This window comes from Callospermophilus lateralis, chromosome 15 (assembly GCF_048772815.1).
Source record: "Callospermophilus lateralis isolate mCalLat2 chromosome 15, mCalLat2.hap1, whole genome shotgun sequence".
Classification (NCBI taxonomy): Eukaryota; Metazoa; Chordata; class Mammalia; order Rodentia; family Sciuridae; genus Callospermophilus; species Callospermophilus lateralis.
Window position 1 is genome coordinate 36,354,741 of NC_135319.1, and position 14,617 is coordinate 36,369,357.

Sequence of the window (14,617 nt, forward strand, 5' to 3'; positions counted from 1 at the left end):
TTTATTAATTTATTTGTGCATTTAAAATATTTGGCTGGGCACAGTGCTGCATGCCTGTAATCCAAGCGGTGGCTTGGGAGGCCGAGGCAAGTTCAAAGCCAGCCTCAGCAAAAGCGAAGTGCTAAGCAACTCAGTGAGACCCTGTCTCTAAGATACAAAATAGGGCTCAGTGTGGCTCAGTGGTTGAGTGCCCCTGAGTTCAATCCCTGGTACTTCGTCTGTTGTCTCAAATTATCTTTTGAAGACTGCATACAGGCTGAGTTGCCTGTAATCCCAGCTACTTGGAAGGCTGAAGCAGGAGAATCGCAAGTCTGAAGTCAGCCTGGCAAGGGGCAGACCCTGTCTCAAAATAAAAAATTTTTACAATGGGGTGGGGCTGAGCTGTAGCTCAAAAGTAGATGGCTTCTGAGTTCAATGCTCAGTATTACAAAAATAATAATAATAATTGAGAAATCTTCAGAACCTAGAACAAATAGAATTTGCTAATAGACTGGGAAATAAGGAATAAACTGAGGATGATGCTTAGGTTTCTGAGTTGAGCAAATGGGTGGTAAGTTGGTGCCATGTCCTGACACAGAACCAAACAAAACAGATGGTTGGGGGGAGGGGAGAATGGTAAACTCAGTTTCCAATACACTGAGTTTTAGATGTGTGAGTCATACAAGTGAAGATGTTCACAATGTTGTCTGCTAGCTATTTTGATTCCTCTTTTAGAGATAAACAGCAACAACTGAAGTTTCAAGCAATTAAGTGAAGTGTAAACTACACCCAGGTTCATCTGAATCCAAGGGCTAGGCTTCTGCTGCTATTTCTCCCTCTCCTTCTTTTTCTGAGTCCTATGTATGTCAGAAATCAAAATTTCCTGGACTTTGTCTCATGTATGTATCTTTTGCAGTGCTAATAATCAAACCCAGGGCCTCATGCATGCTAGGTAATAAGCACTCTACCACTGAGCTACACCCCACCCCTTCCTGGGTTTTAAAAAGCTAATATGGTGTCTATACATGATAGACCAGGGACTGAAGGAATATCTCAAATCAAACATATTCATAAGTCTCCAATGAATCTTATGAATATTCACACTAAACAGGATAAAGAAGGACGATGAATAGTCCCATGATGGTTTAGGATCGGTTTTGTCTCTGAGTGAATAATATAAACAATTTTGGTCTTCAGGATGCATTGGATTTTGGAATTTGGGGAAAGGGATGCCTTCTAGGATAAGGCAGTATTATGGGACCTGTCAAAGAACAAAATTACAACAACTCAAAGATCTTAGACTTTATTTATTTATTTATCCTGGTACTGGGGATTGAATACATGAACTTTACCACTGAGTTACACCCCCTAACTCTTCTTCTTTCTTTCTTTATTTTCTTTAGTTTTGAGAGCAGGTCTTGATACTTTGTACAGGCTGGACTTGAATTTAGGATCCTCCTGCCTTAGCCTCCCAAATCACTGGGATTACAGGTATGAGCCACCACTCCTGGCTCTTAATTGGCTTTATTTTCTATTCTAGAAACTGGCAACACTTCATTCCATAAAATAGAATAAATGGTTCGAGCCACTTATTCTGGGTGCAGTGAGACACAACTGTAATCCCAGTGGCTCAGGAGGCTGAGGCAGGAGGATAACAAATTCAAAGCCAACCTCAGCAATTCAGTGAGGCCCTAAATAACTTAGGGAGACCTCATCTCAAAATAAAACACAAAAAGAGCTGGGTCCACAGTCTAGCTATTGTGAATTGTGCTGCTATAAACACTGATGTGGCTGTGTCTCTGTAGTATGCTGTTTTTAGGTCCTTTGGGTATAGTCCGAGAAGAGGAATAGCTGTGTCAAATGGTGGTTCCATTCCCAGCTTTCCAAGGAATCTCCATACTGCTTTCCAAATTGGCTGCACCAATTTGCAGTCCCACCAGCAGTGTATGAGTGTGCCTTTTCCCCCCAAATCCTCACCAGAACTTGTTGTTGTTTGTCTTCATCATGGCTGCCATTCTTACTGGGGTGAAATACCCTTCAATTGATGAATGGATAAAAAAAAATGTGACATATATACACAGTGGAATATTACTGAGCACTAAAAAATAATAAGATCATAGCATTTGCAGGGAAGTGGATGGCATTAGAGCAGATTATGCTAAGTGAAGTTAGCCAGTCCCAAAAAACAAATGCCAAATGTCTTCTCTGATATAAGGAGAAGAGAGGAAGAGCATGGGAAGAAGATTACCTCTACATAGGGAAGAGGGGTGGGAGGGAAAGGGAGGGAGAAAGGGAATTGCATGGATGGTGGAAGGAGACCCTCATTGTTTGTTATACAAAATACATGTATGAAGATGTAACAACAACAAAAAAAAGAATAGCATTACCCAGATTAGGTAGAGAGAAGTGATGGGAGGGGAGGGGAGGGGTTAGGGAGATAGGAAGGATAGTAGAATGAAACAGACATTATTATTACTGTGTGTATATATGTGACTGAATGACCAATATGATTCTGCAACCTGTATACTCAGAAAAATGAGAAATTATGTCCCATCTGATTCAAATGTATGATATGTCAAGATCATTGTATTGTCATGTGTAATGAAGGAAAACAAAAAATAAATAAATAAATAAATAAATAAATAAATAAATAATAAAATAAAAAAAGCTGGGAATGTGGCTCAGTGGTTAAGTACTCCATACCAAAAAAAAAAAAAGAAAAAAAAGAAGAAGGTTAAATAAGTGTTCTGACAGCTAGGTTCAGTGTTACAGGCCTTAGTTTGACCTATTGGGGAGGCTGAAGCAGGAGGATCATTTGAGCCCAAGAGTTTGAGACCAGCCTAGGCAACAGAGAGAGACCCATCTCCAATTAAAAAAAATAAATAAATAAACATTCTGATGAGCCAAGGAGAGGATGTTGATTTCATAGAGAAAGGCTAAAGAAAACAGAAGCAAGAACAAAGAATGGATTGGTTGCTTCAAAGTTACTTTCCTTGTAGGGCAGGAACATAGAGCTACAGAAAAATAACTGATTGATTAACATCAGGTTACTTTGAAGTTATCTAGGGTGTGGAGGGGTGTATTAAAGCAGAAGTAACTTCATTATCATTCCAAATGAAACTGGCCTGTTTGGGAAATGTGATCTTTTTGACTGTTCTTTCTCCAGATTTCTAGATAATGCAGATAAAAACAATTTTGGTTTGGCGACATGAAACTTTAACATGAGTAATTCAGTACTTTTTTTTTGGTGCTGGGGATTAAACCCAGGGGTGCTTGATCACTGAGTTACATCCTCAGCCCCTTTATTTATTTATTTATTTATTATTTTTTTTTAAATATTTTATTTACATTTTAGTTTTCGGCAGACACAACATCTTTGTATGTATGTGGTGCTGAGGATTGAACCCGGGCCGCACCCATGCCAGGGGAGCGTGCTACTGCTTGAGCCACATCCCCAGCCCCAAGCCCCTTTATTTTTGAGACAAGGTCTTGCTAAATTGCTGAGGTTGTCCTCAAACTTGAAATTCTCCTGCCTCAGCCTCCCTAGTCCCTGGAATTACAGGTGTGCATCATTACACCCAGGCATTCTAGTTTTATTTTTAGTCTAGTCTATTGGGACCCAATGCAGGAGCCTAGTACAAAAAAAGGCCTCCTCTCATCTTTATGTAACAAAAGAAAAGATTAAAAGAAAAAAAAAGCGGGGCTGGGGGTGTGGCTCAAGCGGTAGCCCGCTCGCCTGGCATGCGTGCGGCCAGGGTTCGATCCTCAGCACCACATACAAACAAAAATGTTGTGCCGCCGAAAACTAAAAAATAAATATTAAAATTCTCTCTCTCTCTCTCCCTCTCTCTCCGTCTCTCTCACTCTTAATTAAAAAAAAAAAAAAAGAAAAAGAAAGAAAAAAAATGCTATTGCAGAGCATGCTGGCACATATCTGGTAATTCCATCTGCTCAGGAGGTAAGGCAGGTGAATCACAAGTTCAAGGCCAGTTTGGGCAACCTATTAGGGCCCTGTATCAATATTTTAAAAAAGGGTAGTGGCTTCTGGGAATATAGCTCAGGGGTAGAGTGCTCCAGTTTCAATATCCAATACTGCCAGAAAATAATTGAAATAGAATAAAATGTTTAAAAAGTGGTGGCAAGGGGCTGGGGTTGTGGTTCAGAGGTAGTGCGCTTACCTAGCATGTGTGAGGCTCTGGGTTTGATCCTCAGCATCACATATAAATGAAACAAAATAAAGGTATTGTGTCCACCTGCAACTAAAAAAAAGTTTTTTTAAAAAGTGGTGGCAAATATTAATGAAGGATCCAAATGACAAGAAATTGGCCATGGTGGCTCATGCCTGTAATCCCAGCAGCTTGGGAGTCTGAGGCAGGAGGATCATGAGTTCAAAGCCAGCCTCAGCAATGGAAGTGCTTAGCAATTCAGTGAGACCCTGTCTCTAAATAAAATACAAAATAGGGTTCAATCCCGTACCAAAAAAAAAGAGGCATGCACATGTCTTCAGGAAAACATGTAGAAGAATGTTCACATTAGCTTTGTTTTGAAGCAGTAGAGGGTTCGTGAATATTCATTATATTGCAAATTAAATTAATTACAAATCTATAAAAGATGCCAGACATGGACTGCTAATGACAGTCATGAACCAAGGTTTACGATTTATTCAAATTCATGCAGTGTAATTGTAAAGGTAAAATTTTTAAGCTGACTCTAAGCCGCAGAGCCCGAGTTAAAGTGTAAAAGACCGGACATTGTGAAGTTTCTAACTGCAAGGCTTGGGTTAAAAAGTAAAAGACCAAGTATTGTTAAAGTTCCCCTGCTACCCCCCAAACCTGTAATCCCGGTAGCTGTTAGGACAATACCCGAACTGCCCAGTAAACATTCTCACTGGCTCCTCTGGTTGTCTAATAACTTGGGACTCTGTGTAGAATGGCACGTAGACATTGCAAGTCCCAAAACCAATCAGTTTGAATGTGCACCCCGCTTAGAAGTGACCAATCACCCCTGTCCAATCTGTTCCCGCCAATGAATGTACTAATCAGGTCTCAGAGTTGTTGTTCAATTTTCCCGTGCCTCATGATGATTTGTTCTGATATATGCAAAGCCCCCCGCCCTCTCCAAAAAGTGTACTTAAGCTCTGCCGGACCTCTGCTCGGGGCTCTGGGCTGCTCTCCCTTTTTGTGCGAGCCTGCCTGGAGCCTCAGCGTGCTGAACCGGATCCTAATAAACTTCCCCCTGCGTGTTGCATGAGGCTGGTCTCTTGTGGTCTCTTTCTCCGACGCTTCGCTGGACCCTTACATAATTCATAAGTCATTAATGAGAATGGTAAGAATTATTTTAAAAATTCTCCTATCAAAAAACTTTATTTATACAATTGCAAAATGACTTTTTGTAAAAATTCAGCCAATAATTATGATTTACTCAAGTAGGATATTTGCTCTGTGATCATTGAAGAACACAAGAGAATTCTTTTTTTTTTTTTTTTTTTTTTTGTACTAGGGATTGAACCCAGGGGAACTTCACCACTAAGCACATGTCCCCAGCCTTTTTTTTTTTTTTTTTTTAATTTTGAAATGAGGTCTCACTAAATTGTTTAGGGATGGGCTGGGGATATAGCACAGTTGGTAGAGTGCTTGCCTTACATGCACAAGGCCCTGGGTTCAATCACTAGTACTCCAAAATAATAATAATAATAATAATAATAATAATAATTGTTCAGGGCCTCAATAAGTTGCTGAGACTGGCCTTAAACTTGTGATCTGATCCTGTGAGTTGCTGAGATTACAGGTATGCACCATCATATCCAACTGAACTCAAGAGAATTCTACAAATTATTTCAGTATTGTGATAAAAAAAAGATGTCCAGTTGAACTGGGCACACTGATAATCCCAGCTACTTGGGAGGCTGAGGGAGGAAGATGACAAGTTTGAGACCAGCCTGGACAAATTAGCAGAACTGTCTCAAAAAGAAAGAGGGGGAGGAGGATTGGGGCCTTAGCTCCTTGGTGCAGGACTTCTCTGGCATGTGATAGGCCCTTGGTTTTATCCCCAGCATGGAAAAATAATTTCTAATTGGTTCATTTCTCCGATTACTTTACTTCCTTTCCCAAGCTGAACAAGTAAAAAGTATGATAAACATTGTAAAAGTTTAGAGTCCTGCAGATTTTGGAGTTGGGGAGAGAAAATTCAGCACAGAATAACTTAAATGTCTAGCCAAAGCTTAAGTCTGGCCAGGCTCTAAGTATGCTGTGAAAACTTTTTGGCCCCTGGGAGCAGTGGTGCATGCCTGTAATCCCAGGAGGATGAGAGTTCAAGGCCAGCCTCAATAAAAGCAAGGCACTAAGAAACTCAGTGAAACCCTGTCTCTAAAAAAAATACAAAACAGAGCTAGGGATTTGACTCAGTGGCCGAGTGCCTCTGAATTCAATCCCTTGTACCCCTTCCCCATTTTTTTTTTTTTTTTGGCCACAGTCCTGATGTCCTAGCAACAGAGGTTGCATCATCCATCCCACAGTTGCTTCTGGACTAAATGTTAAGAGCTTGTGATGGCCATCTCTAGCAGTCAGAGAAATGCAAATCAAAACCACCCTAAGATACCATCTCACTCCAGTAAGATTGGCAGCCATTATGAAGTCAAACAACAACAAGTGCTGGAGAGGATGTGGGGAAAAGGGTACACTTGTACATTGCTGGTGGGACTGCAAATTGGTGCGGCCAATTTGGAAAGCAGTATGGAGATTCCTGGGAAAGCTGGGAATGGAACCACCATATGACCCAGCTATTGCCCTTCTTGGACTATTCCCTGAAGACCTTAAAAGAGTGTACTATAGAGATACTGCTACATCGATGTTCATAGCAGCACAATTCACAATAGCTAGACTGTGGAACCAACTTAGATGCCCTTCAATAGATGAATGGATTTAAAAAATGTGGCATTTATACACAATGGAGTATTACTCAACACTAAAAAATGACAAAATCATGGAATTTGCAGGGAAATGGATGGCATTAGAGCAGATTATGCTAAGTGAAGCTAGCCAATCCCTAAAAAACAAATGCCAAATGTCTTCTTTGATATAAGGAGAGCAACTAAAAACAGAGCAGGGAGGAAGAGCATGAGAAAAAGATTAACATTAAACAGGGACGAGAGGTGGGAGGGAAAGGGAGAGAGAAGGGAAACTGCATGGAAATGGAAGGAGACCCTCATTGTTATACAAATTACATATAAGAGGATGTGAGGGGAAAGGGAAAAAAAATCAAGGGAGAGAAATGAATTACAGTAGATGGGGTAGAGAGAGAAGATGGGAAGGGAGGGGAGGGGGGATAGTAGAGGATAGGAAAGATAGCAGAATACAACAGTCACTAGTATGACAATATGTAAAAACGTGGATGTGTAACCGATGTGATTCTGCAATCTGTATATGGGGTAAAAATGGGAGTTCATAACTCACTTGAATCAAATGTATGAAATATGATATGTCAAGAGCTTTGTAATGTTTTGAACAACCAATAAAAAAATAAAATTCATTTTTTTTCAAAAAAAAAAAAGAGCATGTGATGGAAGCATGTCAAGGTAAAGATGTAAGGTATTGTTTCAGAATTACAGGTCAAGATCTTCTAAGGACCAGGCATGGTGGCATATGCTTGTAATCTTAGCAACTTGGGGGGGAGAGGGGGAGGCGGCACTCAAATAATAGAATCACAAGTTCAAGGCCAACTCCAACAACTTAGTAAAACTCAGTCTCAAAATAAAAAAATAAAAAGGGCTGGGGATGTGCCTCAGTACTAAAGCACCCAAGGATTTTCAGTTCCCTGAAGGGTGGAGAAAATATTTTAAAAGACCTCCTCAAAAATAAAGAGTATAGTGAAGGGTTGGGAATATAGCTCAGTTGGTAGAGTGCTTGCCTCACATGCACAAGGCCCTGGGTTCAATCTCCAGTACTACTAAAAAAAAAAAAAAGTAAAAGTGAGAGATGAAAAATTCAAATAGTGATAAGAATCTTTTGTGTGTGTGTGCTGCTTTGCTATGATCCTTCCCTTTCCTTCCCTTCCCTGAATCCTGAGACTGGTTTCCCAGGACTGTCAAACACAAGTCTCCTGTGCTAGTGTTGTTTAGGAAAGGACATTGGAAGGGGAGTGGAACACAGAAGGGACTCAACAGCTAAAAATAATAAATCATTATATATTATTATTATTACTATTATTATTTTGGTATGGGGATTGAACCCAGGGGTGCTTTATCACTGACCTACATGCCCAGTCCTTTTTTTTAGTTTGAGACAGGGTATCACTGCATTTCTTTCTCTTTTTTTTTTTTTTTTTTTTTTTGCCAGAAAAAAAAATTATTTTTTATTTTACATGGAAATCTTTCCCTGTCCTCCCCACTCCATCATTCCCCATTCCCTACCCCACACCGTGCTTGGACCAGGCCATGCCCGGATCAGGCCATGCCCAGCAGTGAGGGAGGCAGGCAGAAGCTCAGACTCAGGCTGAGAAAATCTCAAGCACTTTTATGCATACAGTCAACAAGTGATTCTGGTTTCCAGGATCAGAAAGAACCTGGCCACATTAGATTGTGGCTCTAAACAAGAGGCTGCAACCAGGAGCAGGCACTTGCTGATGAAAACGGTAAGCTGGTAGTGTCAGCTCTATGTGACAGAACAGGGCAAGGTGGACAAAGGAAGCGCACAATCTCTGTCACTCTACTATTCATCTGCTTTTCTGCCTTTGCTCTCAGAGATCGTCCTGGAAGAGGGGCCATCCCTCCAAACACTGCTGGCCAATCTTCTAGTTGGAGGCATGTCTGGCCACTGCTCAGATTCACTGTTCTCATTGCCACAGGAAGGTATCCAACATGGCCTGGGAGGAAGGGTTTATAGTCCTCATCCTCACTCTCTGCTTAGCCTTCATCTTGGGCTTAACAGGTAGTGGGTGAATCATGGCTGTGTTAGTAGGCTGTATGAATTTTGTCCGGCCTCCAAGGCCATTAAACCTGTTCTTACCACATCTGTGCTGCAACAGGACTCTGCTATGGCCCCCTTTGGCTGTTTCTGTCCCAGAACAGCATTCCGGATAAAGACAGGGAAGGCACCAGCCAGGTCCTCATCTGGCTCTCTTGCACAGTGCTGGCCACCCAAAGAGAGCTGGGACTTCTGCTTGGGACCTCTGGGCATCTTCTTGAGAATGTCCTGAACAGGAGAGTGTGCCTTCTCAAGGCATAGCCTTTTGGAGTGGACATGCTGGGAGTTGGAGGGCTGGGTTTGGGGGGTATCCACATTGAAGGAAGCATCAAGGTCAACATCATCACCGAATGATGGCCGGCGGAGCTTCAGGTCCAGCATCTCCACAGGAGCTGGGCTCTCTAAAACCAGGCGGTTAACAGTCTCACTGGCCACTGGTGGCAGGTTCAAGGTTTCCTGCAACATCATTAGCTTCTTTGTCAGGCTCGTGATTTCCTTTTCAGAATTATGTAAGTCCTTTTGGGCCACTCTCAGCTCCAACTTGGCCTGATCCAATTCAGAGTAGACTGTCTGAAACTTGCTTTTGGAGGAGACCAAGTCCTTCCTCAGCTTGTTAGCCAACTCCCCCCAAGCCTTCCGGGCCTCTTTTAGATTGTCATACTCTTTCTTGAGAGACACACAATACACAGCCAGTTGCTCCACGGCTGATTGTCCCACACCCATGTCTCGAATCATTTCCTCCACCTCAGGCCACTGACTCTGGAGTAGGATCTCAATCTGCTCCATGGTCTTCATCTTGCTCCTGAGTCGGCGGGCTTCCTCCTGTGCTTGTTTAGTCTCATCTTGTTGCTGCTCCAAGAACTTCATCTGCTTTTTGAGTGTAGAGCATAGCATCTCAGCCTTGCCTAAGGCCTTTTGCAGAGATTCCACAGTGGTGTTGCGCTCTTCCAGAGTGTCTCGCAGAGTGTCGATAATAACCTGGCTGTCCCGTTTCTCTCTTTCTTTCTGGGAAAGCTGGGCTCTGATATTATCCAGTTCATTCTTTAAGAATTCTGCATCCAAGACACTCTCCTCCTCCTGGGCAAGGTCAAAGAAGAGCTTATTGATAATGGTTCTTTTGCCAACCTGGATTCAGCATTGTGGGCAAGTCCGACTTGGTGATGTCTCAAACCACTGAATTAGGCACTGAAGGTGGAAGGTGTGTCCACAGTGGATGGCCGCCACGTCGCGGGAGTGGTCGAAGAAGTCCGAGCAGATAGTGCACAGGGCACGGAGAGGCATGATGGCTGGACTCAAGCGGCCCAGGTAGCCAAGGAAACTGCAACAGGCCCAACTTCGTGACCGCGCCCCAGGGTCTCGGCTTGCTTCAAATTTGGCTCCACGGCAGGACTTCCGGTAATAAACCGGAAATGACGACACCAAACCGGGAAAAGAGCTTGAATGTTTTGCTCTGATTGGATTAACTCTTGGCGGGGCGGGACCATTGATGAGGCTTAGCGGCCCTCTGCCATAGAGAATCCTGGGACTGAGCGCGGTGGCTCTTAAGCGATTTTTAGAAGCCTCCACCAACCCCTGAGACAAAGGGCACTTCCTTTGATTGGGGTGGAATGCAGCGACACTGCGAGATAACCCTTCTTCCAAGCAAAGCTGGGTGTTGTGGTACCAAGCTGGCCCGAAATGACCAGGCCTGGGCTGTCTCTTCTTTCAGTATTCAGGGAAAGTCAAGACTGCAGCCACAAGGGGATGGAACCGTGGTCCCCATGGGTCCCCGGGGTTCTGGGCAGTGCTGGACCTCTTATAGTTCCTTACAGAACGCGCACTGGCAGCTTATAGTTCCCAGACCAAAAGAATGCCCCACCTTCTCAGCCTAAGATTATGGGTGATCTTGGAAAGATGGATATGTATGGCCCAACCAATCACTTTTTTTAATATTTCAAATATTTATTTTTTATGGGGCGGGGGATGTGGCTCAAGCGGTAGCGCGCTCGCCTGGCATGCATGCGGCCGGGGTTCGATCCTCAGCACCACATACAAAGATGTTGTTGTGTCCCCGAAAACTAAAAAATAAATATTTTTTTAAAAAATTTTAATATTTATTTTTTAGAAGTAGTTGGACACAATACATTTATTTTGTTTATTTATTGTTATGTGGTGCTGAAGATTGAACATAGTGCCTCCCTCGCACATGCTAGACAAGAGCTCTAGCTCTACCAGTGAGCCACAATCCCAGCCCCAGGGTACCCCTGCATTTCTGAGACTGGTCTCAAATTTGCAATTCACCTGCTTTAGTCTCCTGTGTCATTGGGGCTACAGGTATGCACATTGTACCCAGCTTAAGGGACTGAATATATTAACAGTATATTTAAGAATCTTGGCAATTGTGGGAAAGTACTTTTTTTTTTTTTTTTAATATTTTTATTTTTTAGTTATCGGTGGACACAACATCTTTCTTTGTATGTGGTGCTGAGGATCGAACCCGGGCCGCATGCATGCCAGGCAAGCGCGCTACCGCTTGAGCCACATCCCCAGCCCGGAAAGTACTTTTTTAAAGGAGACTGGAGACAAATATTTTTAGAGAACTAAAACACCTATGCCTTATGGCCACAACCATTTCTCTCCATCATTTCATGTTTAAGCATCCTATCATCGACGTTTAAGGCTACCATATTCTATCATCTTCTAATATCTTAGGATTCCCTTGATGCCTTCCCAAAATGTTACCACTGTCTTTGAAATGAAGTGCAGGTTGACTAACATTTTGCATCCCAGTGTTACCGCTGTTTACCAGTGACTAGTCCTTGCTTCCCCAAACGCTGAAATCTAACACCAGAGAAGCACACCAAGGCAAGTGTAGAGTGGAAAGTGGAAGGCTTTATCAAAGGACAGCAGAAAAGACTTCTCCCCGGAGGAAGAAGGGGACCAGAAAGGTAGAATCCATGGAAAGAGGAGGTCTTCCCTTTTTTATATCTAAGGTCTTCCTTTAGTCCTCTCACATTCCTATCCTTTGTTTCCCTCTATCCTGCAGTCAGGTGGACTGATAGAGGGGTGGGAGTAATCTTGGCAGGAAGGGCCTGGAGTGGTTTGATTAGCACCTCCCCATTTGCTGGGAGTTACTTCATTAACAGTTCTTTAGAGCTGGTTCAGGCCTTGGGGACATTAACATTTCAATTTCCCCAGGTGGTGTTCTGGTTTCCTGGACACCATTCTTGGTAAAGGTCTCTGTTTTCTTTATCATACTTGATATTAGACCTGATTTATCTAACTACACTAACTACCTCTCTTTAAATCTGGCTTCACCAGGATCAGAGCAAGAAGTAGAGCTGAAGGTTTGGGATCTATAATTGGGGGTGGTAAATGTAATGACTAAAGAGTATTTGATTAGGATACTTTAGTGCTCTGAAGTGCCTGGAAAGAAAATGTGGACAAATCTAGGATTTCCCTTTTGTCCAACCCAGCGTAGATCAACAGTAAAATTTTTTTATGGGGGGTTGGAAATTTGGCTCAGTGGCAGAGTGCTTGCATGGCACACACGAAGCTCTGGGAGAAAAAAAATATAGACACACACACACACACACATTTTGTGGATGGAAATAAGGCAGTTCTGCTGGTGCACCACCACCTCTGTGGTCCAAGGGCATTCAGAATTCTGGAGAGCTCCTTCTTTTTTTTTTTTTTTTTTTTTGGTACCAGGGATTGAACCCAGGAGCCCTTAACTACTGAGCCACATCCCCAGTCCTTTTTAAAACATTTTAGATACAGGATTTTGCTGAGTTGGTTAGGGCTCCACTAAATTGCTGAGGCAGCTTTGAAGTCAGGATCCTCCAGCCTGAGCCTCCAGAGCCAGTGGGATTACAGGCATATACCACCATGCCAGGGTGGAGGACTCTCTCCTGCTTCCTTGTTTGTAAAGCACTAACCTAGTAAAAGGTGATTGAATCATTATTGCCTCTTTACCTTTATTTGACTTTCCCCAGGTGTGAGCTTACAACAAAAGACCTGCCTTGTGTAAGGGTCCGGCAAGCATCGGAGGGAGAGACCACAAGAGACCGGCTTCATGCAATTGGCAGAAGGGGTTTTATTGATTCAGCATGCTGAGGCTCCAGGCTCACTCAGGAAGATAGAGCAGCCCAGAGCCCAGAGCAGAGGTCAGGCAGAACTTAAGTACACTTTTTGGAGGGGGGGGGGCGGGCTTTGCATACATCAGAACAAATCATCATGAGGCATGGGAAAATTGAACAACAACTCTGAGTCATGATTAGTACATTCATTGGCGGGAACAGATTGGACGGGGGTGATTGGTCACTTCTAAGTGGAGTGAACATTCAAACTGATTGGTTTTGGGGCCTGGATGCCTACGTGCCGGGCTACTCAGAGTCCCAAGTTATTAGACAATCAGAGGAGTCAGTGAGAATATTTACTGGGCAGTTCGGGTATTGTCCTAACAGCTACAGGGATTACAGGTCTTGGGGTAGCAGGGGAACTTAACAATACTTGGTCTAACCCAAGCCCTGCAGTTTAGAAACTTCACAATGTCCGATCTTTTACACTTTAACTCAGGCTCTGCGGCTTAGAATCAGCTTAAAAATTTCACCTTTACACTTGAAATTCTACTTTCCTTGGATTCCCCTCTGTTGAACTTTGTTGAATGGAACGCCTGCCGCTTGGACTTACTCTTCCCAGCTCATGCCAAGCAACTGGAGGACTTGACTCAGAGTCCAAGGACTGGAGCCTGCTGACCTCACGGTTACCCTTCCCCCTCTCTTACTTGGCCTGTTCCAGCCCAGTCTGGTTTGTAAATAGTTCTTGGCAAATACCCTGGAGGAAAATGGAGCCACTAACAATAGCAACTCTCTTTTTAGCTTGAATCTCTTAGTACTCAGGACTGTGAACTTGTAAAACCCAAAAATAACATACATAATTGCAAAGGATTACCCTAACAGCCTAGTTCTACTATTACCAACATCAGATGTCATTCCAGTAGATATTTAGCTACTTGTAGTGGAAAAAGAACTGGGCCCATAGCCAGACAGACCTAGATTGAAGACCTAGCTAGGCTATGTACTAATTTTATGACTTGGGGCCAATCACTAATTTAAGCCTGTTGGAACTGAATGAGTGAATGTACAGTTAAGTATTTGAAAAACTGCAAAGTGTGATCCTGTGACAAGGACTTAGACTCTTCACTTTTGCCTGCAAATGTCCAACAGGTGGCTAAACCCAGTATTAAAGACTTAGCATCTCTGCCTCCATCTTGCCTCCATCTTCTTTGCCTTGAATTCCAGGAACAAAATCTGATCCTATAAACATCTTATGATGAGTTGAAGCCACTGCCATCACTCCCATCCACCTCCAACAGCAACTTTCTTATTTCCAATAAGTCTTCCCCCACCAATCATGAGGTAATGATGGACAGAGGAGCCTGAGCAAGGTCTCCTGCTTTGACAGCTGTGAAAAGCCTCCAGTTATGCAAACCCCCAACCCTTTCCCTCATTCCCCTGTCTATAAAAGTTCAAAGTCATTGTCAGCTCCTCAAAGGTCTTGTTCTCTTTGTGGCGTTGTTGCTGTTAGGTCAGTGGTGGCTGGTGGCGACTTGGTGGCGACTTAGTGGCAACTTAGAACAAAGCAGCCCGCACCGGAAAAGAACATCAATCAGATGCCGGCGGAAATGCCTGTCAATC

The 14,617-nt window shown here is 43.1% G+C and overlaps 1 pseudogene; it reads right to left on the reverse strand.

Annotated features, from left to right (window-relative positions):
• Positions 1–8,808: 8,808 nt before the first annotated feature.
• LOC143381433 (E3 ubiquitin-protein ligase TRAIP-like) lies at positions 8,809–10,220 on the reverse strand (annotated as a pseudogene).
• Positions 10,221–14,617: the final 4,397 nt, after the last annotated feature.